The following is a 19,722-nucleotide window of genomic DNA, read 5'->3' on the forward strand; positions in this document are numbered from 1 at the left end:
TAAAAATACCTAAATACCAGTGACCACTGAGAGGGGAGAAGGGTTCCATCCGCCAAGTTGGAGATGCTGGTGAGACCTCCCAGCTGCGTGGCTCCCGATTTCATAAGATTAATTGAGTACCCTGAAAACGTCCCAAATAAATTAACCACTTGAATCAAGCAGGGCATAGGCGTCAATGGATCATTTTAGAGGAGGAGAAAATGGGGACTGCAGATGCTGGAGATCAGAGATGAAAAATGTGTTGCTGGAAAAGCGCAGCAGGTCAGGCAGCATCCAAGGAGCAGGAGAGTCGACATTTCGGGCATAGGCTCTTCTTCAGGAATCCTGAAGAAGGGCTTATGCCCGAAACGTCGAATCTCCTGTTCCTTGGATGCTGCCTGACCTGCTGCGCTTTTCCAGCAACACATTTTCAGCATCATTTTAAGCAGGACATCATTCGCATAAAGAGTGATTTTATGCTTACGCGATCCTGCCTCAGGGGTCAGTTCGGATAGTTTCCGCCGGTGCTTCGCTCACGAGCGTGAATGGTGGCGGCGAGAGGGGGTATCTTTGATGACAACCTTTCCCAACACTAAAGCTATCCGATCTGATGCTGGTAATCACCACTGCTTTAGGGTCGTTCTATAAGACAGCGACCCCAGTTGGTAAAGACCTCTCCATTGTATAAATAAGGTCCGGCCATTCCAGCCGTTCGAATGTTTTCTCTGCATCTATGGAGACGACTCATCCCAGTATCGCTCCCTGCTGGCAGACCTGTACTATATTTAAACACTCTTCTAATGTTATTGATAGACCTGCGACCCTTGATAAACCCCATCTGATCCTCTTTTATAATAAATGGTAAAACCCTCTTCAGTCTTAATGCCAGCATTTTTGAGAGAATTTTAAAGTCCACATTCTATAAGGGTATAGGTCTGTATGAAGTCCCTTTCTTAAAAGGGAGGGAGACATTTGCCTCTCTCAGAGAGGGTGGGAGGCTACCCTGACTATATATGAGCAATTGTACATATCTATAAAAGTGGCCCAGCCAATTCATCTATAAACTCTTTCTAGACCTCAGTCTGATATCCGTCTGATTCCTGATGAAGGGCTTATGCCCGAAACGTCGAATTTCCTGTTCCTTGGATGCTGCCTGACCTGCTGCACTTTTCCAGCAACACGTTTTCAGCTCTGATATCCGTCTGGCCCAGGCGCTTTGCCAGTCCGGAGCTGCCTCACCTCCTCCTGCACTTCCCGAGTTGTCAGGGGGGTCATTCAGCAGAGACATCTACTCCGAGGTTACTCCCGGGAGTCTTAAAAAAAAAGACTCCACCTTCCTCACTCTATCCTCACGGCCCCCCCGCCTGATACAGCTCAAAATAGGACTTTCTAACAGCCACGTTGAGATTTTTGGGGATCACAAGTCAAAGCACCTTGTCTAATAGGCGTAATGGATTGGGGAGCCTTTTGGTTTCTGGCAAGGTATGTCTGATACCTGCCTGGCTTATCGCCGTGCTCAAATAATCACTGCTTCGCAAATAGCATCTCCCTCCTTGCTGTTCGTGTAAGTACAGTATTCATAGGAGCCCTGAGGGCTGTAATCCGTTGTAATTTAGTAATGGACGGCCTACCAGCATACGCTGACTCAACTGCCTTCAGGCAAACCTCGAGCAGATGTTATTGTTCTCCCTTCTGTCATTTCCGGGTCACAGAATATGAGATAATCAGACTGCGTACATATGCCTTAGTCTCCCACACCACCGATGGGTTACTGGCTGTACCTGAGTTAATGTCCCAGAGAACTTTAAATTCCTGCAAGGAGTATTCTATGAACTTAGGAAAGGGTCCAATTACCAATGTCGGGAACCCATCTTGTCATCACTAGTCTTAACCTCCATATGTACTGCTGTGTGGTCAGAGATATAGTTATATTCCCTATTTTACACTACAATATCGAATTCAGAAAGGTCGAGGGGGCAAAAAAATATATCGATTCTGGTATGGCACTTGTGCGGGTCAGAATAAAAATTAAAATCTCTACCCTCAGTGTGAAGACACCTCCACACATCTACCAGTCCTAACTGCTTATTCAGATCAGCTAACTGCCTAGATCGCAGAGATATACCGGCAGAGCTCCCAGGGATCCCGTCCACCTCGGGATCGATAATACAATTAAAAGTCTCCCCCTATAATTATGTGGCGCACCCTGAGGGCCAGTAATCTGGAGCACATCTGTTAGGAATTTAAAAGGATTTGCCGGGGGTGGGGCAATATACATTCAAAATCCCGGACTGCTCTCCATACATTAGAGATTTAGGTATTATAAACCGCCCGGACTCATCCTTTATTTGGCTTAGCATTTGGAACACAGGACTCTTCTGGATAAGAATGGCCCCGCCCTTACTTTTCGAATTGAAAGAACACCTGACCAAATCCTCCCTGCTGCAGCTTCGAGTGCGCCTTATCAAGTAGATGTGTCTCCTGTAAAAGGGCTACATCAACCCTCTCTTTTTAAGACTTGATAAAACCATTTTCCTTTTAATTGGCGAGTGGCTCCCCCTGACATTCCAGGTGCACCATTTAAACAAATGGCTGGCCACGATCGTTCAAGAAAGTCCGGGACCCCTCCCCAGGAGGAAGAACCCCACTCAAAAAGCATTGAGTAGAGACTGTAAACAATTCACATAAAATTTAAATATACAACCTTTGGAACAGCTAAATCAAAACTACTAAAAACTACTCCTAAAGAAATAATAACATAAAGCATAACTTAAGAGGAGACTTTTCCCCTTGTCCACATGGGGCACTCCTACCATCCAATAATCCCACCATGACTCCTCTCAGCTGTAGCCATGTCCTCAGTGCAGACATCGCAAAGTGAGATAATCAAATACCAATGTACTATACCATGGAGGTTAAAAGTAGGCAACCAATCTGCAGCAACATGAAATAAAATATATAAAATTACAAGCAGCTTTTTCACACAAAGAGGAATGAGCTGCCAGAGGAAGTGGTGGAGGCTGGTACAATTACAATATTTAAAAGGCATCTGGATGGGTATGTGAATAGGAAGGGTTTGGAGGGATATGGGCCGGGTGCTGGTAGGTGGGACTAGATTGGGTTGGGATATCTGGTCGGCATGGACGGGTTGGACTGAAGGGTCTGTTTCCGTGCTGTACATCTCTGACTGTATAACTCCCCTTTGGGAAGAAGGCGCCGATTGGGTTCTGTCTCACAGCGTGAAGGTGGATTTATGGTATGAAAGGAATGCTGGTGGCTATATAAGTTCAGTTTGCATCTTAGGTGAAAGCACTTGAAAAATGATAGTCTAGTGGAAGCATACTCCCTCCAATGAGACACAATAGTGTAACATGAAACCGCACACATCCGTACCTGAGGAATGGAATAGTTTGTCGTGGAAACTTTGATGGATCCTTCAATAACACAACAATTTGATTTAGCGTTTGTGTCACAGCTGTCTTGAGGACAATGACAGGAGCATTGCTCATTGGCTGGTGAAAACACGGGGGGCAGGGAGCAGGGAATCTAACTTTTGGGGGGTCATTGGGATCGCCTCTGGGATAGCAGTGACCTCTCCAGGTTATACACGAGCTGGGGGGAGGGCCCAGTATCCTGGACGGGAGTTTTGTTGGAGCTGCTCAGGAAGGTCTAAGCCAGTCTGGTAGGGAGGTGGGATCTAAAACAGGCTGGAGATGAAAGAGAAAATCGAGGGCAGTGCAGAGCATATTAAATAGCAGAGGCAGTGCTGGTAATCCGAGTAGGGGACAGGGCAGGAAGCAGGGGTAATCTGGGTTAGACTGCACTTGTTTCAGGCCTGTCAGGTAGACACAGATGGGCACATGGGACTGAGATATGACACAAACATGGCTGAGGGAGGGGCAGGACTGGCAGTTCGATGTTCCAGGCTATAGATGCTCACACAGAGAGGGGTGAGGGTCTGGAACAGATGGTCAGAGGTTAAGGTGAGTACTATCCCATCATTTAAGAAACATTTGGACAGCTCCACGGATGGGATAGGTATGGAGGGATATGGACCAAACGCAGGCAAATGGGACGAGAATGAAATCTGGGAGGCATGGCAACAGTGGTCTCTTCAAGATGGCAGCACCAGCAAGGTGACACATTAGGGGAGGGCGGCGGGAGAGACACTCTCGGGGAGATGGTGGCCTGGCCTAACAGCAAAGCTGGGGACTTCTGACCACAGTCGGCCCAGACCGGGCAGGGGGGAGCTGCTGACCACAGTAGACCCAGACCAGGGAGGGGGGAGCTGCTGACCACATGTAGGCCCAGACCAGGGAGGGGAGAGCTCCTGACAACAGCAGGCCCAGACCGGGCAGGGGGGAGCTCCTGACCACAGTAGGCCCAGACCAGGGAGGGGGGAGCTGCTGACCACAGTAGGCCCAGACCAGGGAGGGGGGAGCTCCTGACCACAGTAGGCCCAGACCGGGGAGGGGTGTGCTGCTGACCACAGTAGGCCCAGACCAGGGAGGGGGGAGCTCCTGACCACAGTAGGCCCAGACCAGGGAGGGGGGAGCTGCTGACCACAGTAGGCCCAGACCAGGGAGGGGGGAGCTCCTGACCACAGTAGGCCCAGACCGGGCAGGGGGAAGCTCCTGACCACAGTAGGCCCAGACCAGGGAGGGGGGAGCTGCTGACCACAGTACACCCAGACCGGGCAGGGGGGAGCTGCTGACCCACAGTAGGCCCAGACCGGGCAGGGGGAAGCTCCTGACCACAGTAGGCCCAGACCAGGGAGGGGGGAGCTGCTGACCACAGTAGGCCCAGACCAAGGGGGTGCTCCTGGCTGCAGTAGGCCCAGACCTGGGGGGGGGTGCTCCTGGCCATAGGCCCAGATCGAGGGGTGCTCCTGGCTCTGAATTCCGTACAGTGTCAGAGAGATGGGCCTAGCAGTGAGGAGCTGTAACACCCACGCTGGGGCAGTGGTCAGGGGGAGGATGGGGGGGGTGCAGAGGTGGTGGAAGTATCATTAATCACTTGGATCAGGGCAGGGGGAAGTGGGAGGCTCTGGAACAAAGACCCGCTCAGTTATAGCTTTTTATTCTTAACCCGATCATAATGGCGGCTGCCTGTGGTGACGGGTGAAGTTTTTCACAGTATTTTACTACATTCCTCACTTTAAAAAAGTGACAATAAACCAACTCTCTTCTTGGTGACACCCCTTTCTCTCTCTTTCATTAGTAACCTCCATTCTCTCTCTCTCTTTCACCCTGTGACACTCCCTTCTTTCTCTCTCTAATCAACTCTCTCATCCTAAAGCACTCCTCCTCTCCCCTGCTGTAGCCCTCTGTCTCTCTCTGTAATAAATCTCCACACTCTCACTCCCCTCTCTCTCTCCTTCACTGGCAACACCCCTTCTCTCTCACATGCTGTCTCTCTCTCTCTCTGTAATAAATCTCCACACTCTCACCCCCTCTCTCTCTCTCTCCCCCTCTTTCACTGGCAACACTCCTTCTCTCTCACATATGCTGTCTCTCTCTCTCCCACACTCATGACCTCTTATTCTCTCGCTGACTCCCTGAAGCACTCTCTTCTCTCTCTCTGTCTCTCTCTCTCTCTGTCTCATTTTTCCCGCTTTCTTAAGCATTGTCCCAAACCTCTAAGTCAACACGAGGTGCTTTTATTTTCAGGGTGACTGGGGGTGACTAACACACACAGAAACCAGTCCCTCCCAAACACCAGCAGAGATTTTCTGTTGACATTGGGAGGCTAAATAATGCTTCAATATTCACTGATGTGAGACAGTTTGCCCTGGGGCAGCTGGTGAACTGCGTAATGTCAGCGTATCTATCTTGCTTTTAGATCGACACATTTTTACATATGAAAAGTATGCAGGAAATGCAGGGAAAACAGCAGAGAACAGTGGAGCAGGACTGAGGGCCTGTGAGTCCTTCTCTAGCCCATTTCTCACACTCCACGTTCACCCGATTTACTGTTGGAGGGGTAAGGTGGAGGAATAGTACATACTATCGCAACAGACCCTTCAGCCCAACCAGTCCATACCAACCATAATCCCCAAACTCAACTCGCCCCACCTGCCTGCTCCAGGCCCATATCTCTCCAAATCTTTCCCAGTCATGTAGTTATCTGAATTTCTGTTAAAACTCTAACGATTTGCATCCCATTTTCTAACCTCTGGGAAAGAGAACTGAAAATGATATCACCCACCTTAACAGACCAAGGCGCAAACAGAAAGTGGGCCATAACACCAGCCCTTCACCGGAGACTCACTGACCGTGTTACCTGGTGACGAAACCTCTGAAAATAAACCTTCCAGCTCAGTGAGCAAACTTACAACCCGAACTCTATAACTTCCTCAGGAAGGTCATTCCACACACAAACCACTAAAAATAAAAATTGCCCCTAATGTCCTTTTTGCAAAACTCTCTCCTCTCACCTTAAACATATTCCCCCAAGTTTTGAACTCCCCTACCATAGCCAAAAAAAGACATTTGCTGGTCACCTTTCTATGCCTCTCATGATTTTATAAACCTCGAGAAGATCACTGCTTAACCTCCTACGCTCCAGCCTCCCCATATAACTCAAACTCTACACTCCCTGCAACATCCTGGTAAATCTCAGTGGTTAACACTGCTGCCTCACAGCACCAGGGTCCCAGGTTCGATTCCAGCCTCGGGTGACTGTGTGGAGTTTGCACATTCTCCACGTGTCTGCGTGGGTTTCCTCCGGGTGCTCCAGCTTCCTCCCACAGTCCGAAGATGTGCAGGTCAGGGTGAATTGGCCGTGTTAAAATGCCTGTACTGTTAGGTGCATTAGTCAGGGGTAAATATGGGAAATGGGTCTGGGTGGGTTACTCTTCGGAGGGTCGGTGTGGACTTGTTGGGCTGAAGGATCTGTTTCTACACTGTAGGGAATCTAATCTAGTCTAATATCTTCTGAACTTTGCCAGTTTAATAATATCCTTCCTTTAACAGGGTGACCAGAACTGGACAGAGTATTCCAGAACAGGCCTTACCAATGTCCTGAACAACCTCAACATGACGTCCAACTCCTGTACTCAAAGGTCTGAGCACTACAGGCAAGCAAGCTAAACGTCCTCTTACCCACCCTGTCTATCTGTGACAGTCCCTTCAAACAATGATGTACCTGAGTCCCTAGGTCCCTCTGTTCGACGGCACCATCCAGGGCCCGACCATTGCTTGTACAAGTCTGGTTCTGGTTTGTTTTACTGCAATGTAATACCAAATTAAACTCCATCTGCCAATCTTCAGTCCATTGGGCCAATGAATCAAGATCTCCTTGCAATCTTAGATAACCTTTAATCAACCATATTCACTCCTGGAGCCGTAAGGAAAATTATCGTCACAGGCAGGTTTGTGGGGGGAGGGGGGATATGGAATGAGGGAACAGGAACACTGGGATCATATGTATTCCTCCTCCTGATGGCACTATCACTCTCTGCCCCACAACTAACCCCTACACCCCCAAGCACAACGGCCAGAGAATTGGAACCAAACCGTGATACCTCCCTGTCACGAAGTTGGGTAGAGCAGTCGTGGATCGGAAGGCCGGAAATTAGCATTTGGTGTTTGTCAACTGGTAAAATGCTGGGGGTGGTGGTGAAATATTGCGTGGTCCCTTCAAAAGCGGGTGCTTTTTTTTGGATGCTTAGAGATCTGTGAGCCGTGGCGGGAAAGTTTGCAGGAAGAGGGTCAGCCCAAACGGGAACATTTTACATGGAAAGGCCGAACTGCGGGCTTTATCAAAACAACGGGCTTGGAATCCAGGATTTTCGCTTCCCCGGTCCCCAACGCCTTATTTTCACGATGGACATCCAGTCCCTGTACACCTCCATCCCCCATCACGAAGGACTCAAAGCCCTCCGCTTCTTCCTTTCCCGCCGCACCAACCAGTACCCTTCCACTGACACCCTCCTTCGACTGACTGAACTGGTCCTCACCCTGAATAACTTCTCTTTTCAATCCTCCCACTTCCTCCAAACTAAAGGAGTTGCCATGGGCACCCGCATGGGCCCCAGCTATGCCTGTCTCTTTGTAGGATATGTGGAACAGTCCATCTTCCGCAACTACACTGGCACCACCCCCCACCTTCTCCTCCGCTACATCGATGACTGTATCGGCGCTGCCTCGTGCTCCCACGAGGAGGTTGAACAGTTCATCAACTTTACTAACACCTTCCATCCCGACCTCAAATTCACCTGGACTGTCTCAGACTCCTCCCTCCCCTTCCTAGACCTTTCCATTTCTATCTCGGGCGACCGACTCAACACAGACATCTACTATAAACCGACTGACTCCCACAGCTACCTGGACTACACCTCCTCCCACCCTGCCCCCAGTAAAAACTCCATCCCATATTCCCAATTCCTTCGTCTCCGCCGCATCTGCTCCCAGGAGGACCAGTTCCAATACCGTACAGCCCAGATAGCCTCCTTCTTCAAGGACCGCAGATTCCCCCCAGACATGATCGACGATGCCCTCCACCGCATCTCCTCCACTTCCCGCTCCTCCGCCCTTGAGCCCCGCTCCTCCAACCGCCACCAAGACAGAACCCCACTGGTTCTCACCTACCACCCCACCAACCTCCGTATACAGCGCATCATCCGCCGTCATTTCCGCCACCTCCAAACGGACCCCACCACCAGGGATATATTTCCCTCCCCTCCCCTATCAGCGTTCCGCAAAGACCACTCCCTTCGTGACTCCCTCGTCAGGTCCACACCCCCCACCAACCCAACCTCCACCCCCGGCACCTTCCCCTGAAACCGCAGGAAATGTAAAACTTGCGCCCACACCTCCTCCCTCACTTCCCTCCAAGGCCCCAAGGGATCCTTCCATATCCGCCACAAGTTCACCTGCACCTCCACACACATCATCTATTGCATCCGCTGCACCCGATGTGGTCTCCTCTATATTGGGGAGACGGGCCGCTTACTTGCGGAACGCTTCAGAGAACACCTCTGGGACGCCCGGACCAACCAACCCAACCACCCCATGGCTCAACACTTTAACTCCCCCTCCCACTCCACTGAGGACATGCAGGTCCTTGGACTCCTCCACCGGCAGAACATAACAACACAACGGTTGGAGGAAGAGCGCCTCATCTTCCGCCTGGGAACCCTCCAACCACAAGGGATGAACTCAGATTTCTCCAGTTTCCTCATTTCCCCTCCCCCCACCTTGTCTCAGTCGGTTCCCTCAACTCAGCACCGCCCTCCTAACCTGCAATCTTCTTCCTGACCTCTCCGCCCCCACCCCACTCCGGCCTATCACCCTCACCTTGACCTCCTTCCACCTATCACATCTCCATCACCCCTCCCCCAAGTCCCTCCTCCCTACCTTTTATCTTAACCTGCCGGACACACTTTCCTCATTCCTGAAGAAGGGCTTGTACCCGAAACGTCAAATTTCCTGTTCCTTGGATGCTGCCTGACCTGCTGCGCTTTAACCAGCAACACATTTTCAGTTGGAATTTAGCCAACCAATTTGAACCAGATACTGAGATACCAAAAACCTATTAAATTTAAATCTAATGGCGTTGACAACAATTGGACCAATCCGTTTGTAAGGGATTGCTATGTCATCATGGGTATGAAAGAAGGGGACAGTTAGAAGGTGACCCCACCCATCTCCACTCAAGAGAGAAAAACTCTCTCTCACAGCCTTGTCTATGCCTTGGAGAGAGAAAGCACAAACTAAATAATAACAAAGAAACAATAGAAAAAGGTGTTCCTGACAGAAAACAGCACAGAACATTCTGGTAGACACGTAACCTGGCTGTAATTTTGAGAGACTAAATTTTGTTTTTTTTTCCCATTGATCAGAGGGAGTTTGTTTATTGGAACAGCAGACTGGTTTAATCATGTTTTATTCGGGAGTATTTAGTCATTTTTTTTAGATTAGATTAGATTAGATTCTCAACAGTGCAGAAACAGGCCCTTCGGCCCAACCAGTCCACACTGACCCTCCGAAGAGTAACCCACCCAGACCCATTCGCCTCTGACTATAATTAGAGGGGATTGATTGGGTTTGCTGGTCGTTGGGTTAAGCTGATCACTGTCAGGGTTAGATAAATGAATTGTTCATTGTTGGTTTTAGAGTGAGTGTCAAGGGTTTGTGTTATTTAGCCACGAGACACAGCTGCAAGACAGATTACACCACTTTGCAACCTCCCTTTTTACAGATTACAGGGCGAGATGTTCGTGTTTGGGTGTCTCAGTTTTATTTCTCTGGGGGGGGCAGGGAGGTGAACAGGTGAGCCCTCTGCCTCACTTGGAGGAGGCAGGGAGAAGGGGAGAGGGCCTTGATATATTTCAAGGTGGAGAGTGGTAGATTCTTCTTAAAAAGAACACCCAGGGTGGAAAGGAACGCGCAACACCAACATATTCACCAGGATCTGACTGAATGGGACAGTAATTCCTATTCCTGCTCCTATTGCTGGTGAGGTCAAGTGAGCTCTGAATCACTCTTCCTAGGTTCAGAGGTGGGACTTCAAAAAATGGCTGACACACTGGGACCCACTGTTGAGGGGTGTGGCCATTTGGCTCATTGTGCCTGTACTAGCCCCTCCTTTGAAAAAGCCATCCAGTTTGGATATAGGAGTTGGGGCGTCACGTTGAGGTTGTACAGGACATTGGTGAGGCCTGTTCTGGAGTACTGTGTCCAGTTCTGGTCACCCTGGTACAGGAAGGGTATTATTAAACTGGAAAGGGTTCAGGTGAGATTTGTCAGGATGTTGCAGGGAGACGAGAGTTTGAGTTAGAAGGAGAGGCTGGGACTTTTTTTCATTGGAGCCAAGGAGGTTGAGGGGTGACCTTAGAGATTTCTAAAATCATGAGGGGAATGGATGGGGTAAATGACAAGGGTCACTTTCCCAGAGTGGTAGTGGGGTTGGGGGGGTCAGAGTTCAAAATTAGGGACATTTTTTTTTAACGGTGAGAGAGGAAAGATTTAAAAAAAAGGACACAAGGAACAACTTTTCTCAACAGAGTGGTTTGTGTGGGGAATGACCTTCCTGAGGAAGTGTTGGATGTGGGTAATAATATTTAAATATTTAAATATAGTTATAATATTTCAAAGGCATTTGGATCAGTACATGGAGTCAGAGATGTACAGCATGGAAACAGACCCTTCGGTCCAACCCGTCCATGCCGACCAGATATCCCAACCCAATCTAGTCCCACCTGCCAGCACCCGGCCCATATCCCTCCAAACCCTTCCTATTCATATCCCCATCCAAATGCCTCTTAAATGTTGCAATTGTACCGGCCTCCACCACTTCCTCTGGCACTTCCTCATTCCATACACGTACCATCCTCTGCGTGAAAAAGTTTCCCCTTTGGTCCCTTTCAAACCTCTCACCCTAAACCTAAACCCTAAACCTCTAGTTCTGGCCTCCCCCACCCCAGGGAAAAGACTTTGTCTATTTATCCTACCCATGCCTGTCATAATTTTGTAAACCTCGATAAGGTCACCCCTCAGCCTCTGACGCTCCAGGGAAAACAGCCCCAGCCTGTTCAGCCTCTCCCTGTAGCTCAAATCCTCCAACACTGGCAACATCCTTGTAAATCTTTTCTGAACCCTTTCGAGTTTCACAACATCTTTCCGATAGGAAGGAGACCAGAATTGCACGCAATATTCCAACAGTGGCCTAACCAATGTCCTGTACAGCCGCAACATGACCTCCCAACTCCTGTACTCAATACTCTGACCAATAAAGGAAAGCATACCAAACACCACCTTCACTATCCTATAATGCCACCTGCAACTCCACTTTCAAGGAGCTATGAACCTGCACTCCAAGATCTCTTTGTTCAGCAACACTCCCTAGGACCTTACCATTAAGTGTATAAGTCCTGCTAAGATTTGCTTTCCCAAAATGCAGCACCTCGCATTTATCCGAATTAAACTCCATCTGCCACTTCTCAGCCCATTGGCCCATCTGGTCCAGATCCTGTTGTAATCTGAGGTAACCTTCTTCGCTGTCCACTACACCTCCAATTTTGGTGTCATCTGCAAACTTACTAACTGTACCTCTTATGCGCACATCCAAATCATTTATATAAATGATGAAAAGTAGAGGACCCAGCACCGATCCTTGTGGCACTCCACTGGTCACAGGCCTCCACCCTGAAAAACAACCCTCCACCACCACCCTCTGTCTTCTACCTTTGAGCCAGTTCTGTATCCAAATGGCTAGTTCTCCCTGTATTCCATGAGATCTAACCTTGCTAATCAGTCTCCCATGGGGAACCTTGTCGAACGCCTTACTGAAGTCCATACAGATCACATCTACTGCTCTGCCCTCATCAATCCTCTTTGTTACTTCTTCAAAAAACTCAATCAAGTTTGTGAGACATGATTTCCCACGCACAAAGCCATGTTGACTATCCCAAATCAGTCCTTGTCTTTCCAAATACATGTACATCCTGTCCCTCAGGATTCCCTCCAACAACTTACCCATCACCGAGGTCAGGCTCACTGGTCTATAGTTCCCTGGCTTGTCCTTACCACCCTTCTTAAACAGTGGCACCACGTTTACCAACCTCCAGTCTTCCAGCCCCTCACCTGTGACTATCGATGATACAAATATCTCAGCAAGAGGCCCGGCAATCACTTCTCTAGCTTCCCACAGAGTTCCCGGGTACACCTGATCAGGTCCTGGGGATTTGTCCACTTTTATGCATTTTAAGACATCCAGCACTTCCTCCTCTGTAATCTGGACATTTTGCAAGATGTCGCCATCTATTTCCCTACAGTCTATATCTTCCATATCCTTTTTCACAGTAAACACTGAGGCAAAATACTCGTTTAGTATCTCCCCCATCTCCTGCAGCTCCACGTAAAGACCACTTTGCTGATCTTTGAGGGGCCCTATTCTCTCCCTAGTTACCCTTTTATCCTTAACGCATTTGTCAGAACCCTCGAGATTCTCCTTAACCCTATTTGCCAAAGCCCAGGAGTCTACAACATGAAAACAGGCCCTTCGGCCCAACCTGCCCAGTTTTCATAATTTCAATGAGTCCCATTTGCCTGCGTATGGTCCATATCCCTTCATACCTATCCCGTCAATGACAAAGTTGCACTCACTTCCACCACTACCTCTGACATTTGTCCCCAACCCCACACCCCTGAGTAAAAGAATTGCTCATCTAGACCCTTTTGTATCTTTCTCCTGTCTCAGCTTAAACCTATGCCCCCTAGTTTGACAGTCTCCTACCACTATCTACCTCATGATTTTGTACATCTCTAGAAGGTCACCCCTCAGTTTTGTATGTTCCAGGACAAAAAGTCCCATTCTGGATCAGTGGTGCTGGAAGAGCACAGCAGTTCAGGCAGCATCCAACGAGCAGCGAAATCGACATTTCAGGCACAAGCCCTTCATCAGGAAAGTCCCAGCCTATCCAACTTCTCCTTATAACTCCAATCTTCCAGCCCTGATAGCATCCTAGTAAATCTTTTCTGCACTCTTTCTAGTTTAATATTATCCTTTCTGTAGTATGGAAACCAGAACAGCATTCCTAATGTGGCTTCAACAACATATAGTACAGCTGCAACAAGACATCCCATTTCCTTTACTCAGTGCTCTGACCAATGAAAGCTAGCATGCCAAAAGCTTCCTTCACCACCCTGTCCAGCTCTGACTCCATTTTCAATGAGCTATGAACCTGTACCCCTAGATCTCTTTGATCTATAACACTTCCCAGGGCCCTGCCATTGACTATCTAACTCCTGTCCTAAGTCCAAGACGTTGCATTTATCTAAATTAAACTCCATTTGACGCTCCTTAGCTCAGTGGATCAAGATCTTGCTGCATTTTCAGCTAATCTTCACTGTCCACTATCCAACTGATCTTGGTACCATCCGCAAATTTACTAACCGTACCTCCTAAACACTCACCCAAATTATTCACAGAAATGACAAATAATAGTGAACCCAGCACCGATCCTTGTGGCACTCCACTGGTCACAGGCCTCCAGTCTGAAAAACAACCCTCCACCACCACCACCCTGTCTTCTACCATCAAGCCAATTTGTATCCAATGACTTATCTGTCCACAAAATTTAACCCTACTCAACCACCCACCATACAATACCTGGTCAAAGGGCTTTTTAAACTCCATATAGAGAATGGACTGCCCTCATCTATTTTCTGGCTCACTCCTTCAAATAAAAAAAAACTCAACCAAATTTGAGACACAAATTTCCACACACAAAGCCATGCTGACTATCCCAGATGTTGCTAGTCTCCCCAAGTGCCTGTAGACGCTATCTCCAATTCTTCAGCTGTTCATCATGCTGTCAGTGGGTAAAATATCTCTGCTAGACTCCCCCTAATTTCCACCCGAGTTTCCGAAAAGGTCCTGGGGTAGACTTCATCGGGTCCAGGCGGTTTATCCCACCTTAATGGATGTGAATGGGAAAGGTTTGGAGGGATATGGGCCAGATGGGACTGGTTTCGGTTGGGATTATGGATGGCATGGACTGGTTGGACTAAAGGTTGCTAAACTGAAAATGTGTTGCTGGAAAAGCGCAGCAGGTCAGGCAGCATCCAAGGAATAGAATCGACGTTTTGGGCATAAGCCCTTCTTCAGGAATCAGCCCATTCCTGATGAAGGGCTTATACCCGAAACGTCGAATCTCCTGCTCCTTGGATGCTGCCTGACCTGCTGCGCTTTTCCAGCAACACATTTTCAGCTCTGACCTCCAGCATCTGCAGACCTCACTTTCTCCCTAAAGGCATCATCAACATACCTGATCTCCCACCACTGCCCTCAGCCTTCTGAAAGTTCTTATTTAATCCATTTCCAGATCACGGCAACTCATGAAAAATAAAACTATTCTCTGGACAAACCTCACTCCCTCTGGCAACACCTCCCCCCCATTCAGAATTGGCTCTCTCGTTGATCCCCCGAAACCTCCACTTACTTCTTGCAGTTGAGGTATTTTACAGAATCTCTCTCTCTTAACTGAAGACCCTCATGGGGGGAGGGAAGGATGCTGAGAGGAGGGATCTCACAGTGAGACTGGGAGCAAATGCCTCAGCCACTCACTGGATAACAGGCAGCCACATGCCAGTGGTAACAATCCCCCCAGGCAATCAGCTCCCATTCCAGGTTACGGATCTCTGGGAAAACCAGGGCTTTTCCAAAGGAGAAATACTGCACCATCCGAACTGCACACCCTCTCTTCAAGATAAATCCCACGGCAACATAACACTGACCATTACACCCCCTAACCCCACCTGACCACCACACAACCCCTACCCCAGAGAGGATCAGTGTGTATGTGGGACTGTACCCCAGTGAGAGTGTGTGCGCGTGTGAGAGAGACTGTACCCCAATGAGAGTCAGAGAGTGTGTGTGTGAGTGAGAGAGAGAGAGAGAGAGAGAGAGAGATAGAGAGGGAGAGACTGTACCCCAGTGAGAGTCAGTGTGTGTGAGAGTGTGTGTGTGTGTGTGAGAGAGAGACTATACCCGGGGTGTGTGTGTGTGTGTGTGTGTGTGTGTGTGGGGGGGGGGGGTAGGGGAGGAGCTATATCCCAGTAAGAGTCAGTGTGTTGTTTGTTTTTGAAAACGAAGAACGAAAGCCTGGCACTTTGCGAAATTAGTGGTTTATTTTTTGGCGGAGGGCAGTTGATGTGGCACAGGCAGGCAGGCAATCCATCCCCACCCAGGGGGAGCTGTCCGGCGGTATCCAAGGGAACAGTGCGGGGATGAGAAAGAGCCGGAACGTTCTCCCTGGCCGGCAGATGGAGCGGTCATTGTAGTGACCGAGAGCATGGCTATGACCATCAGCCCTGCTTCTTCTCCCATCATGCACAGGGAGGAGCAGGGTCACATACATACATTACCCGACATAGGCACTCCCTTCCCCCTCAACCCCACCCCCACACATGCAGATGAGGGGGGTTGGGGGGCAATGGGGAAATAGGTGAGGGCACTGGGGGGCAACAGGGAGTGGAGGAGGGGTGAGAGGGGCAATGGGGTGTGGGAGGGCAATGGGGAGTAGGTGAGGGGGCAATGGGGTGTGGATGAGGGGTGAGGGGAAGTAGTTAAGGAGAGCAATGGAGTGTGGGTATGGGAGTGGGGAAGGGGAGCAATGGGGAGAAGTGAAGGGGAGGGGTGAGGGGGTGGGGGTGGGGTGTTGATGTCAGACGCTGGAAGGGTCAGTGTGGGGAGGGGGGTGAGCAGTGAACAGGGTTGATTCGAGCAGCGAGACCCCTCTATTCAATACAGCGTAGTGTCCGATCCTCACTCCTGGGGGAACGTGCACAGCAGCGGGAGTGGGATCTTGCTGTTCCCAGAGGGTCCGGTCCATATCTCAAACTGTCCATCGGGTCCATGTCCCATAAACATCCGTCTTCACCTCGGGCCGCGTCCCAGACAGTCTCTCTCCCGGTGATGGGGGGGGGGGGGGGGGCGAGCCCCTCACTTCGTGTGGGTGGGGTGGGGGGAGGAGGGGGGTGACGGGGTTATAGGTGGGAGGTGGGTTTCTCCAGACCCCCGGCCAGGAACTGATCCAACACACTGTCATCGATCTCCACTGGGGGGGGGCAGAGAGAGAGACACAGAGACAGGTTACTCAGCTACTCCTCAATCACCTATACCCGCACCCCCCACCACTAACACCCCCACCCCCCTCAGAGGGAACATACACACTCCCACCCCCACCCCACCTCTGGGTGTACACACACCCTGCCCTGCTCCCTCTGGGTGTACACTCCCCCCACCCCAGGTGTATATATCCCTCCCCCCAGGTGTATACCCCCTGGGCGTATACCCCCCCCCCACACCAGGTGTGTATCCCCCTGGGTATATATCACCCCCCTGGGTGTATATACCTCCCCAGGTGTATATCACCCACACCCCCTGGGTATACATACCCCTCCCCCAGGTGTACATTTCCCGGCACCCCCCCACGTGTATCTCCCCCTCCCCCCACGTGTATATATTACATCTCCCCCCCCAGGTGTATATCTCCCCACACCCCAGGTGCACCCACCTCTCCGGGTGTACCCCCCGGGTGTATACATCTCCCCCCCCTCACCCCCGGGTGCACACATACCCATCCCCCTCCCCGGGTGTATACCCCTCCCCCCGGGTGTATATCCCTCTTCCCCCGCCCCCCCCCGGGTGTATACCCCTCTCTTCCCCCCCCGGGTGTACACATACCCCCCCTCCCCCCGGGTGTATACCCCTCCCCCCCCTCTCCGGGTGTATACCCCTCCCCCCGGGTGTACCCTCCCCCCGGGTGTATATCCCCCACCCACGGGTGTATACATACCCCCTCTCTCCCCCCCCGGGTGTACCCCCCCCGGGAGCACCCACCTCTCCGGGAGCGGCCGATCAGCCCGAGCCTGGGGGCTCTCCGCGGGCGGCAGCAGAGACCCAGCGGGTCCCGGGGGCAGTGACCCGGCACCGGGCTCGGGCTCAGGTTCCCCCCGGAGCCCGGGGCCCTCACTCTCTCCGGAACTCGGCCCGAACCGCCTTCTCCCCCGGACATGGCTCTCCCGGGGCCCCCGGCCGCTGTGGGATCGGACTGTGCCTCCCCCCGCCCCCGGAAAGGCAGCTTTAAAGCTGCACCGTCCCCGACTGATATTTGGTCCATCGACCGTAAATCACTTAAAGCCGCACCGTCCCTGCCCGATTTATGTCTATCGACCGTAAATCACTTAAAGCTGCACCATCCCTGCCCGATATTTGGTCCATCGACCGTAAATCACTTAAAGCTGCACCGTCCCTGCCCGATTTATGTCTATCGACCGTAAATCACTTAAAGCTGCACCGTCCCTGCCCGATATTTGGTCCATAGACCGTAAATCACTTAAAGCTGTACTGTCCTCACTCAATATTTGGTCAAACGACCGTAAACCTTTTAAAGCCACACCGTCCCCGCCTCATATTTGATCCATTGACCGTAAATCACTTAAAGCAGCACCATCCCCGCCCAATATTTGGAACGTCGATTGGACATATCTTAAAGCCACACCACCACTGCTTAAAATTCAGCCATCGATCATAAATCCCTTAAAGCCACTCCGTCCTTGCCCAATATTTGCCTCATTAACTGTAAACATCTTCATAGCATACCATTGCTCCCACCCATAATTGGTCCATCGACCATAAATCTCTTAAAGCTGCACCATCCCCACCCAACATCTGGTCGTTTGACAGACATTTGGATACGTTCATGATTAGGAAAGGGTTTAGAGGGAGGAGAGCAGGAAGGTGGGACTACTTTAGTTTGGGATTATGGTCAGTGTGGACAGTGTTCCTGCCTGACTCTGTAAATTGGAACGGTGCTTCCTGGAGCCTGGGCTCAGAGGAGATCTGATTGAAGGTTTTGAAAACCCTTACACAGTGCGGCACAGTGGCTCAGTGGTTAGCGCTGCTGCCTCACAGCACCAGGGTCCCAGATCCAGCCTTGGGTGACTGTCTGTGTGGAATTTGCACGTTCTCCCCGTGTTTGCGTGGGTTTCCTCCGGGTGCTCTGGTTTCCTCCCACAGTCCAAAGATGTGCGGGTCAGATAGATTGGCCGTGCTAAATTGCCCATAGTGTTAGGTGCATTAGTCAGAGGGGGGTGGGTTACTGTAGGGAATCTAATCTATTAATCCCTTAGAGTATCACCACTCCTGTCCAATATTTGGTCCATTGACTGGAAATCCTTGAAAGTGGCACTATCCAGGATCAGGGGTAGATTAAAATCTTCGAGGAGAAAGTGAGGTCTGCAGATGCTGGAGTATCAGAGCTGAAAATGTGTTGCTGGAAAAGCGGAATGAAGAACTTATGCCCGAAACGTTGAATATCCTGTTCCTTGGATGCTGCCTGACCTGCTGCGCTTTTCCAGCAACACATTTTCAGCTTAGGGGTAGATTAGATTAGATTAGATTCCCTACAGTGTGGAAACAGGCCCTTCGGCCCAACCAGTCCACACTGACCCTCCGAACTGCAACCCACTCAGACCCATTCCCCGGGTCCCTGGCGCTGTGAGGCAGCAGTGATAACCACCGTGCCACCCTAAACAGAGGAGAAACGACTCCCAAAAGGGTTGTGAATCAGTGGAATTTACTGCCTCAAAATGAGGTGGATGCTGCGACAATACATTTAAGGAGGAGTTAGACAGTTTTTAAATTGGTAATGGGTTTAAGGGATATGGGGAGAAAGCAGGAAAATGGGGGTGAGGGGTGATTGGTGGGGGAGCATATCAACCACGCTCAAAGGGTAGAGCAGACTCCGATGGGCCGAACGGCCTAATTCTGCCCAAAATCTTATTAACCTATCCCTGCCCAACATTTGGTCCATCACCTGCAAATCCCTTAAAGCAGTAACACCCCTCTCCCACCACCACCCCCCCCACCAATATCTGTTCGATTGATTATAAATCCCTTGAAGTAGCACCATCCCAGCCCAATATCTGGTCCATTGACCATTAATCCCTTAAAGCGGCCCCATCCCTGCACAATATCTGGTCCATTGACCATAAATCCCTTAAAGCGGCCCCATCCCTGCCCAATATCTGGTCCTGTAATGGAGGCTCCTGAGGTGGACAACATCAGAAATCAGACGACACCAGGCTATACTCCAAGTTTATTTGATATCACCAGCTTTTGGACCATTGTCCCTTCATCGATTGAAGTCCATTAACTTTTAAATCTTTCCCCTCTCCAAATCATTTCAATAGGCAGTTTTCCCACTCAATATCTAGTCCACCTCACTATAAA

The 19,722-nt window shown here is 50.3% G+C and overlaps 1 long non-coding RNA gene across 1 annotated transcript; it reads left to right on the plus strand.

Moving 5' to 3' along the window:
• Positions 1 to 3,783: 3,783 nt before the first annotated feature.
• LOC132835341 (uncharacterized) lies at positions 3,784 to 7,252 on the plus strand. Its single transcript, XR_009647305.1, has 2 exons — positions 3,784 to 3,962; positions 6,954 to 7,252. It is a non-coding gene; the product is annotated as an uncharacterized LOC132835341 (long non-coding RNA).
• Positions 7,253 to 19,722: the final 12,470 nt, after the last annotated feature.

The sequence above is a fragment of the Hemiscyllium ocellatum genome, chromosome 44, assembly GCF_020745735.1.
Source record: "Hemiscyllium ocellatum isolate sHemOce1 chromosome 44, sHemOce1.pat.X.cur, whole genome shotgun sequence".
NCBI lineage: Eukaryota > Metazoa > Chordata > Chondrichthyes > Orectolobiformes > Hemiscylliidae > Hemiscyllium > Hemiscyllium ocellatum.